Source organism: Molothrus aeneus, chromosome 8 (assembly GCF_037042795.1).
Source record: "Molothrus aeneus isolate 106 chromosome 8, BPBGC_Maene_1.0, whole genome shotgun sequence".
Taxonomy (NCBI): Eukaryota; Metazoa; Chordata; class Aves; order Passeriformes; family Icteridae; genus Molothrus; species Molothrus aeneus.
The window spans coordinates 33,901,186-33,915,843 of NC_089653.1; the positions used below are offsets into that span (position 1 = coordinate 33,901,186).

At 47.8% G+C, this 14,658-nt stretch overlaps 1 protein-coding gene across 2 annotated transcripts in view; it reads left to right on the forward strand.

The window, feature by feature from the left end:
• The first annotated feature begins 5,404 nt into the window (after positions 1–5,404).
• PTPRE (protein tyrosine phosphatase receptor type E) overlaps positions 5,405–14,658 on the forward strand; it is a 94,711-nt gene continuing 85,457 nt past the window's right edge. Inside the window, exon 1 of one of the 2 annotated variants that reach the window (XM_066554617.1) lies at positions 5,405–5,489. The gene's annotated coding sequence lies outside the window, so the exon portion shown is untranslated. Of the gene's footprint in view, positions 5,490–6,009; positions 6,055–14,658 lie in introns of those variants that run through there. The other variant, XM_066554616.1, reaches the window with a different exon arrangement.

Here is a 14,658-nt window from a genome sequence, read left to right on the forward strand (position 1 = left end):
AAATATTTCATTTAAAACTGGCTGCTGGCAGGGCGACTTGGCAGCAGGGTTGGCAGGAGGTGCAGCTGAAATTTGGGATTTTCCATGGGCCTGACCTTCCTGGTGCCTCCTCGTGTGTCCCACAAGCCCTGAGATCCTCCTGCGTTTCCATTTCCCATCCCTGGTTGCAGAGGAGCTCAGCTGCTTTTGGCTCCAAAAAGATTCCAGAAGCTTCCAGGATGTGCAGGACCAGTCCATGGACTCCACTCAGGATCCAGCCATGTGTTGCTAATGTTGTCTTTCCCTCTTCTGGGATGGATAAATTGGAATTAAAGCAAATTATAGAATATTAAGAATAAAATCCGGGGGTTTTTCTCTGGCACTTTGCACCATTCAGATGGAAACAGGGATTTGTTTGTGCCTCTGGTCTGGCACAGGGAAATGGGATCAAGCATCATGAGTTCGTTGGAGCTGGGGTTGAGAAATGTGAAGCTGCACTGATCTGCAAAATGATTGCAACCACTCCTTGGAAAACTTTGGAACTTCTTGGAAGAGAGGGGTGTGAGCAGCATTTTTATGGATCCCTGCCCATGGCCTGGATTTGCTGGATAATTCCATCTCCTGATTTCTTCTCTCCTATTTTTTATTAATTTATTCTTTTATTAATAGGCTTTTCTGAGTAACTATTTTTTTATTACTTTATTAATAGTATTTTCTGACTATTTTTTTTCCCCCACAGTACTTTTGAAAGACAAAGCAAACAGGTTTGAAATGTGGCTTGGATTTCTTGCCAGAAAATGCCCAGAATATCTCAGCTGAGAGCTCCATCCTGGGATGTTTGTGGATGTCTGAGCTGTGATGTTGGACTGGGATCACAGCTGGAATATTGTCCCTCAGACAGGTGGAATGTTGTCACCAACCCCTCAGAGCTCCATCCTCTCACTCCAGCAGGAACTGGGAAAAAATAGGTGAAAAAAATAGGATTATTTCCAACTGGGAATTAAAAGAAATGGAAGATCCCAAAGCCACCGCACTGGAATCAGCACAAATGTGCAAAATCCTGGGTATTTAAAGTGATTATTGCTGCCAGGGCATCCCTTGGATGTGAGTTGTGCCCACTCTGGATTTTTGGAGAAAGGCCTGTGTGGGATCTCAGCACATCGTTCCCGATGTCCAGAGATGCCAGGAGAACCCTTGGGGGTCTCGGAAATCCTGGAATGTTGCCAAGAGTGTCTGGTGGCTTGATTTTGATCCATCCACAGAAATAACAAGAGTTTGAGGACATGAGAATCACTTTAGAGTGAAGGGTGTAAAAGGGACACATTTAGAGGGTGAAATATAGACTTTAAGGTTTTTGGTACAGGGGGGTTATGGAGACAAGATGGAGGGATCAGGGCGTGTCTCGTCCTTCTTCTTTCTTCTTCTTGTCCTCCATCTCCTGTGGTGATGTTGGCACTTGGGGATTGGTTCATGGTGAAGGTGCACTTGCCAACATGGGTGAAAAGTATTGGAAAATAGAGGTAAATATCATGTACGTAGATTTTAGTATAAAAAGACATGACCGCCCCGTGGGTGGTCAGAGTGCCCATGGCTGCCTTGCAGATCAGACCTCTGTTGGGCAGACAGAAAATTTTGTAGATAAGAAACAATAAACAATCAGAAGACCAAAAAGCTGAAGAGTCCAGACTCGTCCTCTGAAACGCGTGCCACCCAAGAACCACCCTACCCGTGTCGGGGCAGAGACAGACAGACAGCCGGACCCGACAGGCCTGAAGTGCCAGGAAAAGAAGGAATGGCTCCAAAGCTCCAGGTTAGCTGGGATTTGGGAAGTGGGAACAGCCCTTGCTCACATGGCAGCCCTGAAATTGCCTTTTCTCAAAGATAGTGGGGTAAGAAATGATCCAGCAGTAAGGTTGGATGGGAAATAAATCCTTCCATGGAAATCCTCCCCAGCTTCTCCCAGGACACCCATCCTGGCAGGGCAAGGGGAGCAGCAGCTCCCTGAGCATCTGAGCATCCTTCTTTGTGCTGTTTATCTCCGTTTCCAAGCTGGAAAATCCTTGGTGGCAATGTTTGCAGGCCTTTATGGTAAAATAAAAGAGTTTTAAAATGAAATCTTGAAACCATAGAGATATTTCCCTTTTTTTTTTCCCACTCCAGAAGTCAGTGTCTGCATCTCCCCAAACAACAGAGCTCCACTAAAGCCTTTAAGATATCTCAGGGTGTCTTTTCTGCATGCCCTGAAAGATGCCACAGCTTTAAAATGATGATTTTTGCGGTTAAAATGTTTGAATTTATGCCTGAATAGTGAAATTGAGTGGTCAAGTGCAGTTTATTGAAGGGTGAGGGGCAAAAACCACTCCTGGCATTTGAAGAAATGGCAAATAGAGCCTTTGCAATATTTTAATTTTAATTTTAATTTTAATTTTAATTTTAATTTTAATTTTAATTTTAATTTTAATAAAGCGTGGCTTTGAAGCTGCTTCAAGGTGTGGAGTGTTTAAAACAGCCCCTTGAGGTGGAGGTGGAGAGAAGAGCAGGCAGGGCAGGCTTTCCCTTTTTGCAATTTCTGTAACAATTCTAAAGAGATGCAGGCTTGAACGCTTCAATCTATTCCTACAGACTCCTCATTTTGGATTCCAAATGGAAAAACCTTTGACAAGCAGCCCTTTGAAGTCATTGAATGAACTGCTGCTGCAATATCACACAGCCTCCTGCTTTTACCCAATTATTCATACATTGAAGAGTTTTCCTTGTGTTTTCAGGCTGAGATGTTTTTGCAGCATCAGAAATCTTGGGACTGTGTCAGGTTTTTGTTGTCCTGCCTCTGATTTCCTGATTTTTTCAGGAATTTACAATTTTTGTTCCAGTGCATCAGCAAAAACACTGATCCACCCTGCTCTACCAAGGGCATCATGCTGAAACAGCCAAATGAAATGTTGGTGGTCAAGTATTGCCTCCTTCCTATCATTTATTTTCTTGAGCTTGCCCAGTTATTCCTACTTTGAAGAGCTTTTCAGGCTGAGCTGTGTTTGCAGCCCCAGAAATTCTGGGTCTGTGTCAGTTTTTTGCTGTTCTGCCTCTGATTTTCTGATTTTTTGGGGGAATTTGAGACTTTGAGGTCACTATTTATAGGAACATATAAATATAATTTTAAACAATTATTTAAGTTTTATTCCTAAACAATTAAAATGCTTCATTAACATAGTGGAAATCAGCCAGGATTTGATTGAAGCTGTGAGGAATAAAGGGAAATTCCTTACCTTGTATAAAATAATAAGAAATTATTTTTCTTATTTTTCTTCCACTACATCAGCAAGGAGACCAATTTACTGCCCTGCCACCAAGGTTAGCATGCTGGAATACCCAAAATAAAATGCTGGTGTTCAAACATTGCATTTTTCCTACCATTTATTCCCTGAGCTTAAGCCTGGAATTGCTCTGGGTGAAGTTCCCAGCAATTCTGGTGGAATAAATTCCTTCCAAGGAAGGGATGCAGGGGCTGGGGCCAGCCAGGAGCCATGGGAGGCCCTGCAGCATCTCTGGAAAATGGGAAGCAAAGGTGAAAGGGCTGCCCAAGAGCTGCCACTGCTGAGAGGGGTTGGATTTGTGATGGAAAGAGAGGAAAAGAAACCTGGGCTGGGAGCTGGAGGAAGGAAAGTCCCTGTGGGATATTGGATTATCCCAGAACTGGGATAAATGTGGGATCAGCTGCTTGGTGTTGGCTTATTTTTGCACAATATTTCAGCCTTCCACTTTCTTGAATTTAGTTTTTGGTGCAGCTTGTGTCTTCCCTCTGTCAAGGTCATTAAATTGCTACTGAATGGCTACAAACCTCAGAGCAGCCTTGTTTGTCATCCTCTCCCCTTTCTCCACAGAAATTCCCTTCAGACCTTGTCTGCAGAGATCTGAAATTGGGTTTCAAGGCACTTCATCCTTCAGATCCCCGCTCCTGGACTGTGAATCTGGATTTCTGGCTGCAGCTCTCTATCAGGGAGCAGCACCCTGGGTTGTTTTTCTGCAGCCAACAAAGAATCAGCCTCAGGCTGTTGGCTCCAGCTCCTTGATGTATCCTGGAAAACACAAGTGGCATAAACCTGGCTTGGAGCATCCTGGAAGGGACTGGGAGGCTGCAGAGCTGGGGATTAACAAGGCTGAATTATCAATATAATCATCAATTATGGGCGTAGGTGGGGAAGATTGGATGTTCTTTTTACAGCTTTGTTTCACAGTTGCACAATTTATTTGGATGTTATTTAGATGTTCTTCTCTCCAGCAAATCCCTTCACACCAAATAATGCATTAAAAACTTTATTGTACAACTTGGCTTCCCATTTCTGTCTCATGACTAATTAATTTTGGGACCACACAGCCTAATAGTATCTTTAATCCCTGCACTACTAGAAAATGTGGTTATTTTGTCCAACACATCTAATAATTCTATTTATTTTATCTCCTGGCTATAAGCACTCATTTAAATTAATATCCAATTCCTTGCAAGTCGTTCTCAGTGAGAAAATCGCTGACTTGCAGCCATTTATCTGCAAAAAATGTTCATTAAAATCCAGCTCCTCCCTGGTGCTGTGCCCTGCCACGTGTGCTCACGGGATTTCAGCCCCCACTAAATTGCTGTTTCCTTGTCAACACGATGCCAAAGGGATGTAATTAGGCCCTGATGAAGTTTCCTGCAGAAGACACAAACATTCACAGATGTTCTGATGGTTTTTTTTTTCCTTCTGCTGGGTCTTTCTTTGCACCTCCCAATTGTATGACATCCTTTGGAGCACCTAAATGTTGCCTGCGTGGGTGTGGGGGTTTGGGAAATAACACAGAGAATCATTAAGGTTGGGAAAGTTTATTAAAATCACTTGGATCTCTCCTGGAGGAGGGATTCTCCTGTTGGGATGCTCTTCTTGCTCCGGGACACCTTGTGGAAAACTTAAATATGGTGTGCATTGATATGGGGGAGGTTGAAATTAAAATACAGAAACATTAAAGTTGGGAAAGACTTTTAGGATCTCTCCTGGAGGAGGGATTTCTCCTGCTGGGATGCTGTTCTTAATCTGGAACATCCTTGGGAAAACTTAAATATCGTGTGCATGGGCATTGGGGCTTGAAAGTAATCCAGAGTTTGATTAATTTTAGGAAAGACTTTTAGGATCTCTCCTGGAGGAGGGATTTCTCCTGCTGGGATGCTCTTCTTGCTCTGGGACATCTTGTGGAAAACTTAAACACGGTGTGCGTGGGTATGGGGGTGTCTGAAAGTAACGCAGAGAATCGTTGGGGAAGAGTTTCCAGATCCCTCCTGGAGCAGGGATTTCTCCTGCTGGGAGGCTCCTGTGGCTCTGGGACAGGTGTGTAGCAGGGACTGGAGCCAAGAAGCGCCTCGAGCTCCTGACTCCCGCAAATCCCCTCCTCCCTGCCCTACTTCCCCACCTTTCGCTGCTATTCCGGCCGTCCCGTCCCGCTCGCTGTCCCTCGCAGGGGACACCGGGCACCGCCAGCCCCAGGTGCGTCCCTCGCGCCGCAGGCAGCGACACATCCTGGGCGGGCTGGGCACCGAGGGGCCGGAGCGTGCGGGGCATCCCGAGCGCAGGGGCCGCTCCTGGCGACATCGCGGCGTGGATGGGGACACGGGCAGGTGCGGCATCTCTGCAGCCGGCCGCTCCGGGGGGAGCTCGGGAGGGAGCCGGGCGCTCGCAGCGCGGTCGGTGTGTGCGGCGGGGCTGCGGTGGCGGTGCCGGGGCTGTGGTGGCGGTGGCAGGGCTGTGGCAGGGTTGTGGCAGGGCTGTCGCTGTCGCTGTCGCCGACAGAGCCCCAAGGCCGCGTCCCCCGGCGGGGCCGCTCCCGCTGCAGTGCGCGCTGTGTCCGCCAGGCGGCGCTGCGGGCGGCGCGGCCCGGGCTGAGCGCGGGCTCGGCCGGGCTGGGCTCGGCAGCGGCGGCGGCGGCGGCAGCGGGAGGAGGCGGCGGCCAAAGGGAAATTTCCTGCTGGGAGCCGCCGCCCCGGCCCACAGCGCCTGCCCGGCCGGCCCGGCCGCGCCGCCAGCGGCCCGCGGAGCCGCCGCAGCCGCGCAGGTGAGCGAGGGCGGAGGGAGCGAGGGAGGGAGGGAGCGAGGATGCCGCCGCCCGCAGGTGCCGGCAGCGGCCGGGGGCTCCGAGCCGGGCACGGACGGGGGGAGCGCGGCGCTGCCCGGGGCCGGCCCTGGGCGCCAACGCGGCCACATCCCGGCAGCGGGGGCAGCGCGGGCGGGCGGAGCGGCGGCTGCGGCTCCTCGGCGGGGCTGGGACCGCGCGGCGCCCGGAGATGCGGGACGCGCCGGCAGCGGCAGCGCCAAGGGCACGGCCGGCTCCCCGCGCTTCTTTGGGCATCCCCGGACATCCCTGGGCATCCCCGGACATCCCTGGGCATCCCTGGGTATCCCTGGGCATCCCCGCTCATCCCTCGACATCCCTAGATGTCCTTTGGCATCCCTGGACATCCCCGCGCATCCCTGGGTGTCCCTGGGTATCCCCGGCCATCCCCGCGCATCCAGCCCAGGTGTGCTCCCCGGGCCCTGCCCCGCTCCCGGGATGGGGCTGGCCCCTGAGCTGCCCCTTTAAAAGCGAATTTCTGCCGTCGGTTCCCAGCCAGCCCCTCCTGAAGTCAGCGGGGCCGCGTTCAGGTGAGCGGGACCGGTGGCTGCGGACGGACTCTTGTGCTCTCCCACGGTCAAGGCTGGCGTTGTTTAAACTCCCTCTATTTCCATTTGTTCCATTTATTAGTTGGTTTTCACGTGGCTTTCCATTGCTTTCCTTTGCGGGATTTTATTTTTCTCTTTACTCGCGGCTTTGTGGAAAGGGTTAACGGGTATTTGCTGTGGGATGGAGCAGTGTTTTCTGATTGTGAAAGGCTGTCTCCTGCTTTTCTCCCAATTTTTCAGGGAGGTTCCTCTCCATGTGGCTTATTTCCATATCGTGAACTGATTTTCTGTGTGTTCAGCTGTGTAGCTGTCTGTGTCTGATTTGGATGGGGTAGACACTGCTGAGCTGAAAGAAAAGACAGTGCTTATCGAGCTTTTCATTTTTGAAAGGTTTTTTTCCCCCTTAGATGTTATAATCCGTGGAAAGTAGAAATAAGGGTGCAGAGAATTGAAAAAAAAATATTTTTAAGTGAGTTACAGTTGTACTTTCTGTCTGTGCTGTGTTTGGGGCTTGCAAATAAATAAATAAATAAAGAAAATAAGTAACTTCTGATGGAAACTAATGATATTCAGCTGGAAGCTGGGTGTAGTTTAGAAGATATTTAAATGTGGATAAAATGTGCTTTCCTCATGTTGGAGGGACGTTAGCCCGCACCTGGCCTTGCTGGGGAATAAATGAAACCAGTTAAGCTTAGAGTGGGAAATTTTAGGTGGTTTGGGGAGACCGGCTTGGTCTTGATCAGGTGGAATTTGGGCTTGGAGAGGAGCCTTAATGGGGGTAACGAGGTGTTTATGGGGCCATCTGTGGGGTTTGGGGGGTGGCACTGGGGAGAACAGGGCGGGGATGGAGTGGGACAAGCAGGCTGAGGTCCCCAGGAGGAGGGGACCGTGCTGGTGGGGATGCAAACATCACCTGTGGGATGATGGAACCTCCCAGCACAGCGAATTCAGCTGAAAACGTTTCTTCTCTCAAGTGCCAGGACGAGTTGAAATGTGCGGAGAGAGCTCGGAAATGTGCGAGAAGAAGGGAAAGAAAAGAATGTGAGAAACAAAATGGTGTGGGCGTAGTGTGTGGTGTGTTTGCTGTGCTCCCCAAGAAAGGGATTGCTGTGCTTGGTGTTCCTGAAATGCAGGGATTCTCCCAGGCACTGAGCAAAACTGAATTCCTGCTCTGAAAGCTTTGCTGACACCTTTAATAAAGCCAGACTTCTTTATGTACCTAAAGCAGGGTGCTGGGGCTGGTTGGGCTGCAGGAATTTCTAAAATTGGGGAATTTTAGCCCATTTGGGTCCTGTGTGTTTGTATTTTGAATTTTTTCTTGCTCTCCACCTCAGATGTTTCTGGTTATTTATCTGTTAACAAACTCAGTCGAGGTTTTTCATCTCTGAATAAGGGTTGGCTTTTCATAGAGAGTTGTCTGGAATCCCTGAATTTTCTTATTCCTACTCTCCTTCCCTCCCCCTCCATGGCATTCCCAGCTCCTGCCTGGTGTCAGGAGTGTGCTGTGTGGGCTGAAATCATGGGAAGATGGAAAAGGATTGCTGGGGGACCCAGCAGCTTCAATACCTGTGTGAAACTCCCCTGTCCCACGCAGGTTCCCGTGGGGCTGAGGGAGGGTGGCTGCTCCTTGCCTTGCACAGAGTGGGCTCTGCCCCTTCTCAGGAAGGTGGAAAGGATTTTGGAGTTTGTTGGGTTTCCAGAGCTGCTGGTGTTATGGCCAAAGCTGCAGAGCTGTGTTATTAACTGGGCTGGTTTCAGAGTGTGACCCAGCAGAGCTCTGGCTGCTGACTGGGTGACCTTTCTCTCACTCATGTAAGAGGTTTTGGGAAGAAAAATGAGTGGACAGGGCTTGACAAACTGCCAGAACTGTGAAATAGAGCTGGAGGAAGTCAAATTCTGCCCTGTCACAGATGTCCTTGGTGTTTTCTGAGAGCCAGACCCGCGTGTTCCACAAACACAGAAGGGTTTGCCTTGGAAGAGACCTCAAATCCCACCCAGTGCCAGCCCTGCCATGGCAGGGACCCCTCCCGCTGTCCCAGCCTGGCCTTGGGCACTGACAGGGATCCAGGGGCAGCCCAACTGCTCTGAGCACCCTGTGCCAGGGCCTGCCACCCTCCCAGGGAACAATTCCTTCCCAATATCCCATCTAAATGTTCCTTCTTTCAGTTTAAAGCCATTCCCCCATTGTCCTGTCGCTCCATGCCCTTATCAAAAGCCCCTCTCCAGCTCTTGTTATCAGCAAAGTGTTCATGTTCTTCGTGCTTGGTGATGCCAGGAAAATTTGTTCAAGGTTTTGGAGCAGGTCAGCTGCAGTGGAAAATACAAAAAGAGCAAGCATGGAATGCTGTGGAGGAGGAACAGCAAGGGAGATCCCCAGGAATAATGAATTGTTTGTTGTGCTGCTGGGAGCACACAGAGCCCACCCTGCTCTCTGGAAGTGTGGGAGCTTCTCTAGGGAAATGGTTCCACTCTAGGGAACCTGAGAGTTGTGCTGGTCCCTCCTAGGAATGATGCTGGCATCTTGTAAAGGTGATGTTGTGTTTCAGTCTCTTGTTTCCAAAATATTCCTCAGCTTGGATTTATGGCAGGGCTGGAGATCCCGTGTGTGGTGTCATCAAAGAATGGTGATGTTTTGGTGGAGAAAACCTGCCTTTAAATGGGCTTTTAAAGTGAATTATTCTGCCTCTGGACATGCAATGAACATTTCTCAGGAGAAGAGGCTGAAAACAGATGTTTTGGGTAGAAGATGCAATTGCATCCTTATTGCAGGGGGGCTGGCAGGAAGGGACCACATTTCCTTTATGAGCAGCACAATGGGGTGGGTTTGGTGACTCAGACTCCAACCCTGGCACTTGCTCCTCATCCAGCACCCCTGGGGAGGCTGCAGGGGTTTTTTGCGGGGGGGAGGCTGCATTTTTCCTGGAGAGAGGCTGCAGGGCTTTTTGGGGGGAGGCTGCAGTTTTTTTGGGGGAGGCTGCATTTTTCCTGGGGAGAGGCTGCAGGTTTTTTTGGGGGGCAGGAGGCTGCAGGTTTTTTTGGGGGGCAGGAGGCTGCAGGTTTTTTTGGGGGGGAGGCTGCCGTTTTTTTGGGGGGGAGGCTGCAGTTTTTTTGGGGAGAGGCTGCAGGTTTTTTAGGGGGTTTTGCAGGTATTTTGGGGGGAGGCTGCAGGTTTTTTTGGGAAGCTGAAGTTTTTTGGAGGAGGCTGCATTTTCCCCAGGGAGGCTGCAGTTTTTTGAGGGGAGGAGGATGCAGTTTTTTGGGGAGGCTGCATTTTTCCAGCATCCCTGCAGGCTGGGCAGCAGCAGCAGAGCAGGCAGAGCTGGGGGATGCTGTTTGGATGGCTGCAGTGAGCACCTCTCTGCTCCTTGCTGGGCATTTCATTATTGATCTCCTGCTGCAATATTAATGGCAGAAAATCCCTCTGTAAGCTGCAATATCGTTCTGTGCCCAGCATGGGAAGTGCTGAGAATTGGCTCCATGAATTATGAAGGAGTTTGGAATTGTGTGGTCTTGGTGGAGCATTTATGGCTCCCCTGGATGTGACTGTGGTGTTCTGGGCTCAGGGAATGATTTGGGTGTTGCTTGAGCTGATTTGGGATGTGATGCAGCAGAATTTGGGCTCAATGAGGAGTGGATGCTCTGTGCAGGTTTTCTGCATCTTTTTAAACTCTAATCTTGGGGTTTTTACTCATTGTGCCTTTCTGCACAGGGTTTCATCCTGGTGTTGTTTTTGTCCTGTCTGATCTGAATTGCACAATCCCAAATGCTCTGAGTGTTAACAGTAAGAAAAAAAACTCGCCTGTATTTATTCCAAACTTCTTGCTGACATGTTGATACCTCTTCAGGTGTGTTGTACAAATATATTTAATACTTGTGTAAGCCAGAGCTGAGATGAGACACTGATAAGGCAGCGATTAGGAGGAGCTCAGCAGCAGCAGCATTTTGTTGAAGTGTTTGTACAGGATTTAATTTTGAGTTATTCACATCATGGAGTATTTTTACTTGCTGCAGGTATAATAACAATTCCATCCCTGATATCCCTCTGCCTGCCCAAACCCTCTGTGTTTCCTGCAGAGGATGCCTCACCAGTGACATCCCCTGCCCCAAAAATGCCCTTTCCCCTTTGGCTGCTGGCACTGACTCAGTGCTGAAATGGCAAAGTCAAATCTGCTCACAGAGATCTGCCTGTGTTCAAAGGTGTTTCCTGGCTGAGGGGAGAAATGTGCTGGATTCGTTTGTGGCTTGCAGTGATGGTGGATTGTCACTGGCAAATGTACAACAACTCACTTCTGGGCTTTTCTATCACTTTTATCCCCTCTGTAAAAAGGAAAAAGTGCTCAGTCCTGAAAGCTTGTCTTGGCTGACATTTCCTTTTTCTAATGTACAGCAAGAGTGTTTTTGGTAAGAATGAGAGGTCTGACAAAAAACTAAACCATAAATCAGGCAGAAGTGAGATGAGACATAAACTAAAAAAATATCTGAGTGTTAGAAGTGACAATTCTGGGTTTTCTGTCTTGGGAGGAGGCAGCTCTTCCCCACAGGAGTGTGAGGATGCCCCAGCAGTGGAAGGAGCTGTGCCAAGAGCAGCTGTGCCCTGAAGATAACACACAAACAGGGACGCGGCAGCAACAATCACCAGGAAGAATGAGGACCTGGGAAGGCTTTGGTTTAGTAGGACAATGAATTTTAAAGAGAGCAAATAACAGATTTGCAAGGGAAGAAGTGAGAAGTGTGTTACTCATGTCACTTCTAAGAGATGAAGACACAATAATCAGGGCAGCTGGAGGATAAACCTCTAACTTGTAGGTTTTGTTGCTGTGGAGAAAATAATTTAGCATGAAATGCTCAACTGCACCTCCATGGCAAGGTCTCACCCTCCTGAGCTCCATCAGTTCCAGGTTTGCTGCTGGTTGGGTGTTCCCTTAATTGCTGTGGGTTTGAGTTTTCTTCAAAATCAGTCTCTTTCCCCTGGAACAGCTTCTGGAGGGAGCTGAACTGGAGCTGCTGTGGTTCATCCCAGAGCCCCCTGGAGACCTGCAGAGCAATTTTGGTTGAGCCAGACTGGGATGAACTGGGAACTCCATGGTTCCAAACCCCCCTTTCCAACACAGCAGTGAGTGTGGGGGTTCAGTGCTGGTTAATAATTCATGTACTCACTTTCTATTGTGAGGTAGGATTAGGAGAAAGGCAAAGTAGGCTCAGAATTTTAAAAGGATAGAAAGAAAATTTTATTAGCATTAATTAAAATAAAGTAATACAAATTAGAACAAAACTTTCAGAACACTTTTCTTCCCCCCGCAACTTTTTTCTTTCTCACTGACAGTGTAAAGAAACAAAACTTTAGTCAGTTTATTACTTCTGGAATAGTCTTTCTTTAGTTTACTGATGGAGAGAAGTTTTTGTTAATGTTATGGAGACTTCTCTATAAGAAAAAAACAGTTCTCTCCTGGCTCTTATGAATAGCAGCTACCCAGAGAAATTTGTAATCCTGAAATCTCTCTTATCTTCTACAAAGCTGTGGGGTGATTGGGGTGGGTGGGGATGTGGGTTGGTTGTGAGGATGGGGTTGCAGTGCTTGACTTTGGGTTGGTTGGTGGAGTTGATGCTTCCCTGTCTGAGCTCTGGAATCCCACAGGTGCCCCAGGGGCTGCTGCTGTCCTGTCTGTGAATTCCCAAAGGTGGCACCAAGTTCCATGAGGTTCACACCACACCTGCTTTGACCTTGGCATTTGCTCCTGTCATCTCTTACCTCCCTTGGTTCTTTGGATGGAGTTTTTTGTCCAAAAGAAAACCTAACTCTGGTAAATAAAAGAGGCAGCATGATCACAACTTGAAGGCAAGACTCTCTGGTTTGCAGGACATTTGATAAAGGAGCTGTAAATATTTCTTTAGCAAGAGCTGTAATTCCTCAGTCGCAGTTTTCACTCCTGACCCTTCCCTCACCCTGTGCACTGTTTCTTTTGCTAAATTCCATCTTGATTGTCTTTTGCCCTTTATAATCTTGTCATCTCTGCTGGTTGTCCTTGGAGGATTTATTTTGCTTTGCATTCCTAGTCTTGGTTTCTGCTGGAATATGCTGTGGATTGCTGGAGCTGCAATGCTGGGCCTTTCCTGAGCAGTAAAATCCTGATTTAAACAAGCCATAAATAATGTTTGCACCCTGTGTTCTGTGGGTTTAGATATCTCAGGGACTGAATCTGATTAATTTAAATTTGGGTTTCATGAATGTCTTCAATCATGCTGCAGAATGTTACTTAAAACATTTAATTATTCAATGATATTAATTGATCTGCAGCCTGTCTTTCTACTAATCTGATACAACCAAGTTTGCAAATTGCTGCTGGGAGCAGGATTGTGTGGAACAGCTTTAGGATAGCAGCAGCAAAGCCTTTGTGTAACCATGTTAAAATGATAGATGCTTTCCCTGTTAAACACAAGCCTGAGTTTAAATGGGTTCATGTTATCATTTTGTTTGCAGATGTCAAAAGCTCATTAATTTTAAGTCAAACTCCCTACCTTGCTGCTTCAAATTGCTTTTAAATTACACGTGTGCTGATCAATCTTGAAAAGCCCAAATTAAAAACTCAGCTGAGGGCACATTTCAAGGCCACAGATCCAACACTTAATTCTAATCTGTTTTCCATAGGCAAACCTCCCACTCCAGCACTGGTTCCTGGCAGAAGTGGGGGGAGAGGAAGTTGTAGAGACTTAAATATTTCTGGGAAGGCAGAGAGGAAAGGAAAAGGTGGAAACAGGGAACTATATTTAAATAATGACCTATTTACATTACATAGTTTGAGCTATTAGAAATAGACTTAGGAGCTTGTGGTGTTGAGATGGTTGGTTCTGTCATAATGGGGCATTTTTCAAGGAGGAACCTCAAATCCTCAGGGGTCAGTTTTGGGCCCCTCAAGACAGAATCTTTGACTGTGAACTGCCCGAGTTATTTATCAGTGTTGTGCACGTGTAACTCAAGCTGCAGTTTGTCCTGAAGAAGCTCCAGAACTGCTGCACTGCATCAAACTATTTACCCTTGAAATTTAGCCTCATTTACCAGAACCTCCCAAGGAAGAAACTTGAATAATTTCCTTGGAAAATCCTTGGAGCCCTCTCTGTGTGAGCAGAGCTGTACATTGCTGTTTCCAGACGTTAATCCCTGCAGGATGCTGCTGCTGCTGCCCAGGCTCTTCCAGGGCACTTTTGTTCTGTGCACTTTTCCTGGGATGGGATTTAAGGCTGCCCAGGCCATCCCTGAGGGTTTTCCCCTCATTCCACAGGCTGCAGTGGGAGCTGTGATGGGAAGCAGCTCTGGAGCGTGGGAAAGGAGCAGAGGCAGGAGCTGTCCTGCCAGAGAGGTTTGCAGAGCAGTGCCCAGCTGTGCAGGGCTGGGAGGGACACACCAATGGGGGGGGATTTTTCAGCTAGAAATGCAGCCACAGCTGGGTATTATTATTATTTTTTTTTTTTTCAAAAGTGTGGTAAATGGTTTTTAACAATTTTTAGTTTTTTTCCTGAATTTAGATGTATTTGAAACTCAAATTCAGTGCTTTCTATCAGCTCTCCTGAAGCTGAGCTTAAAACATGTCTTGTGCTGTTTTGTGTCCATCCAGCAGTGCTTTGGACACCTTTAACCATCTTAAATGACCTTTTTATTATTCAAAGATATTTGATTCGCTCTCTCTGATGAGGGAAAGGAGTTTGGGAGATAAACTGGTAGAGTTTCAGTGTTGGGTAATGTCCATTTCCCATATTTATGTCTACACAAAGAAATCGACTCTTACCACCAAAATAAATGAATCAAAGCTGACAGAACAGGACAAAATAGAGGAAAATATTTTTTCAGGTGTGATTTCTGTACAAATAACAACGATTACAGAAAGTCCATGGATGGTTTGAATGGGAACAAAGCAAGGTGGGATTTGGGGATTTGATTAGGAGTGAAACTTCAGCCAGTTGGGTTTTAGTTCCCAGGGGAGGAAGTGGCTTTGTGGGGGAGCAG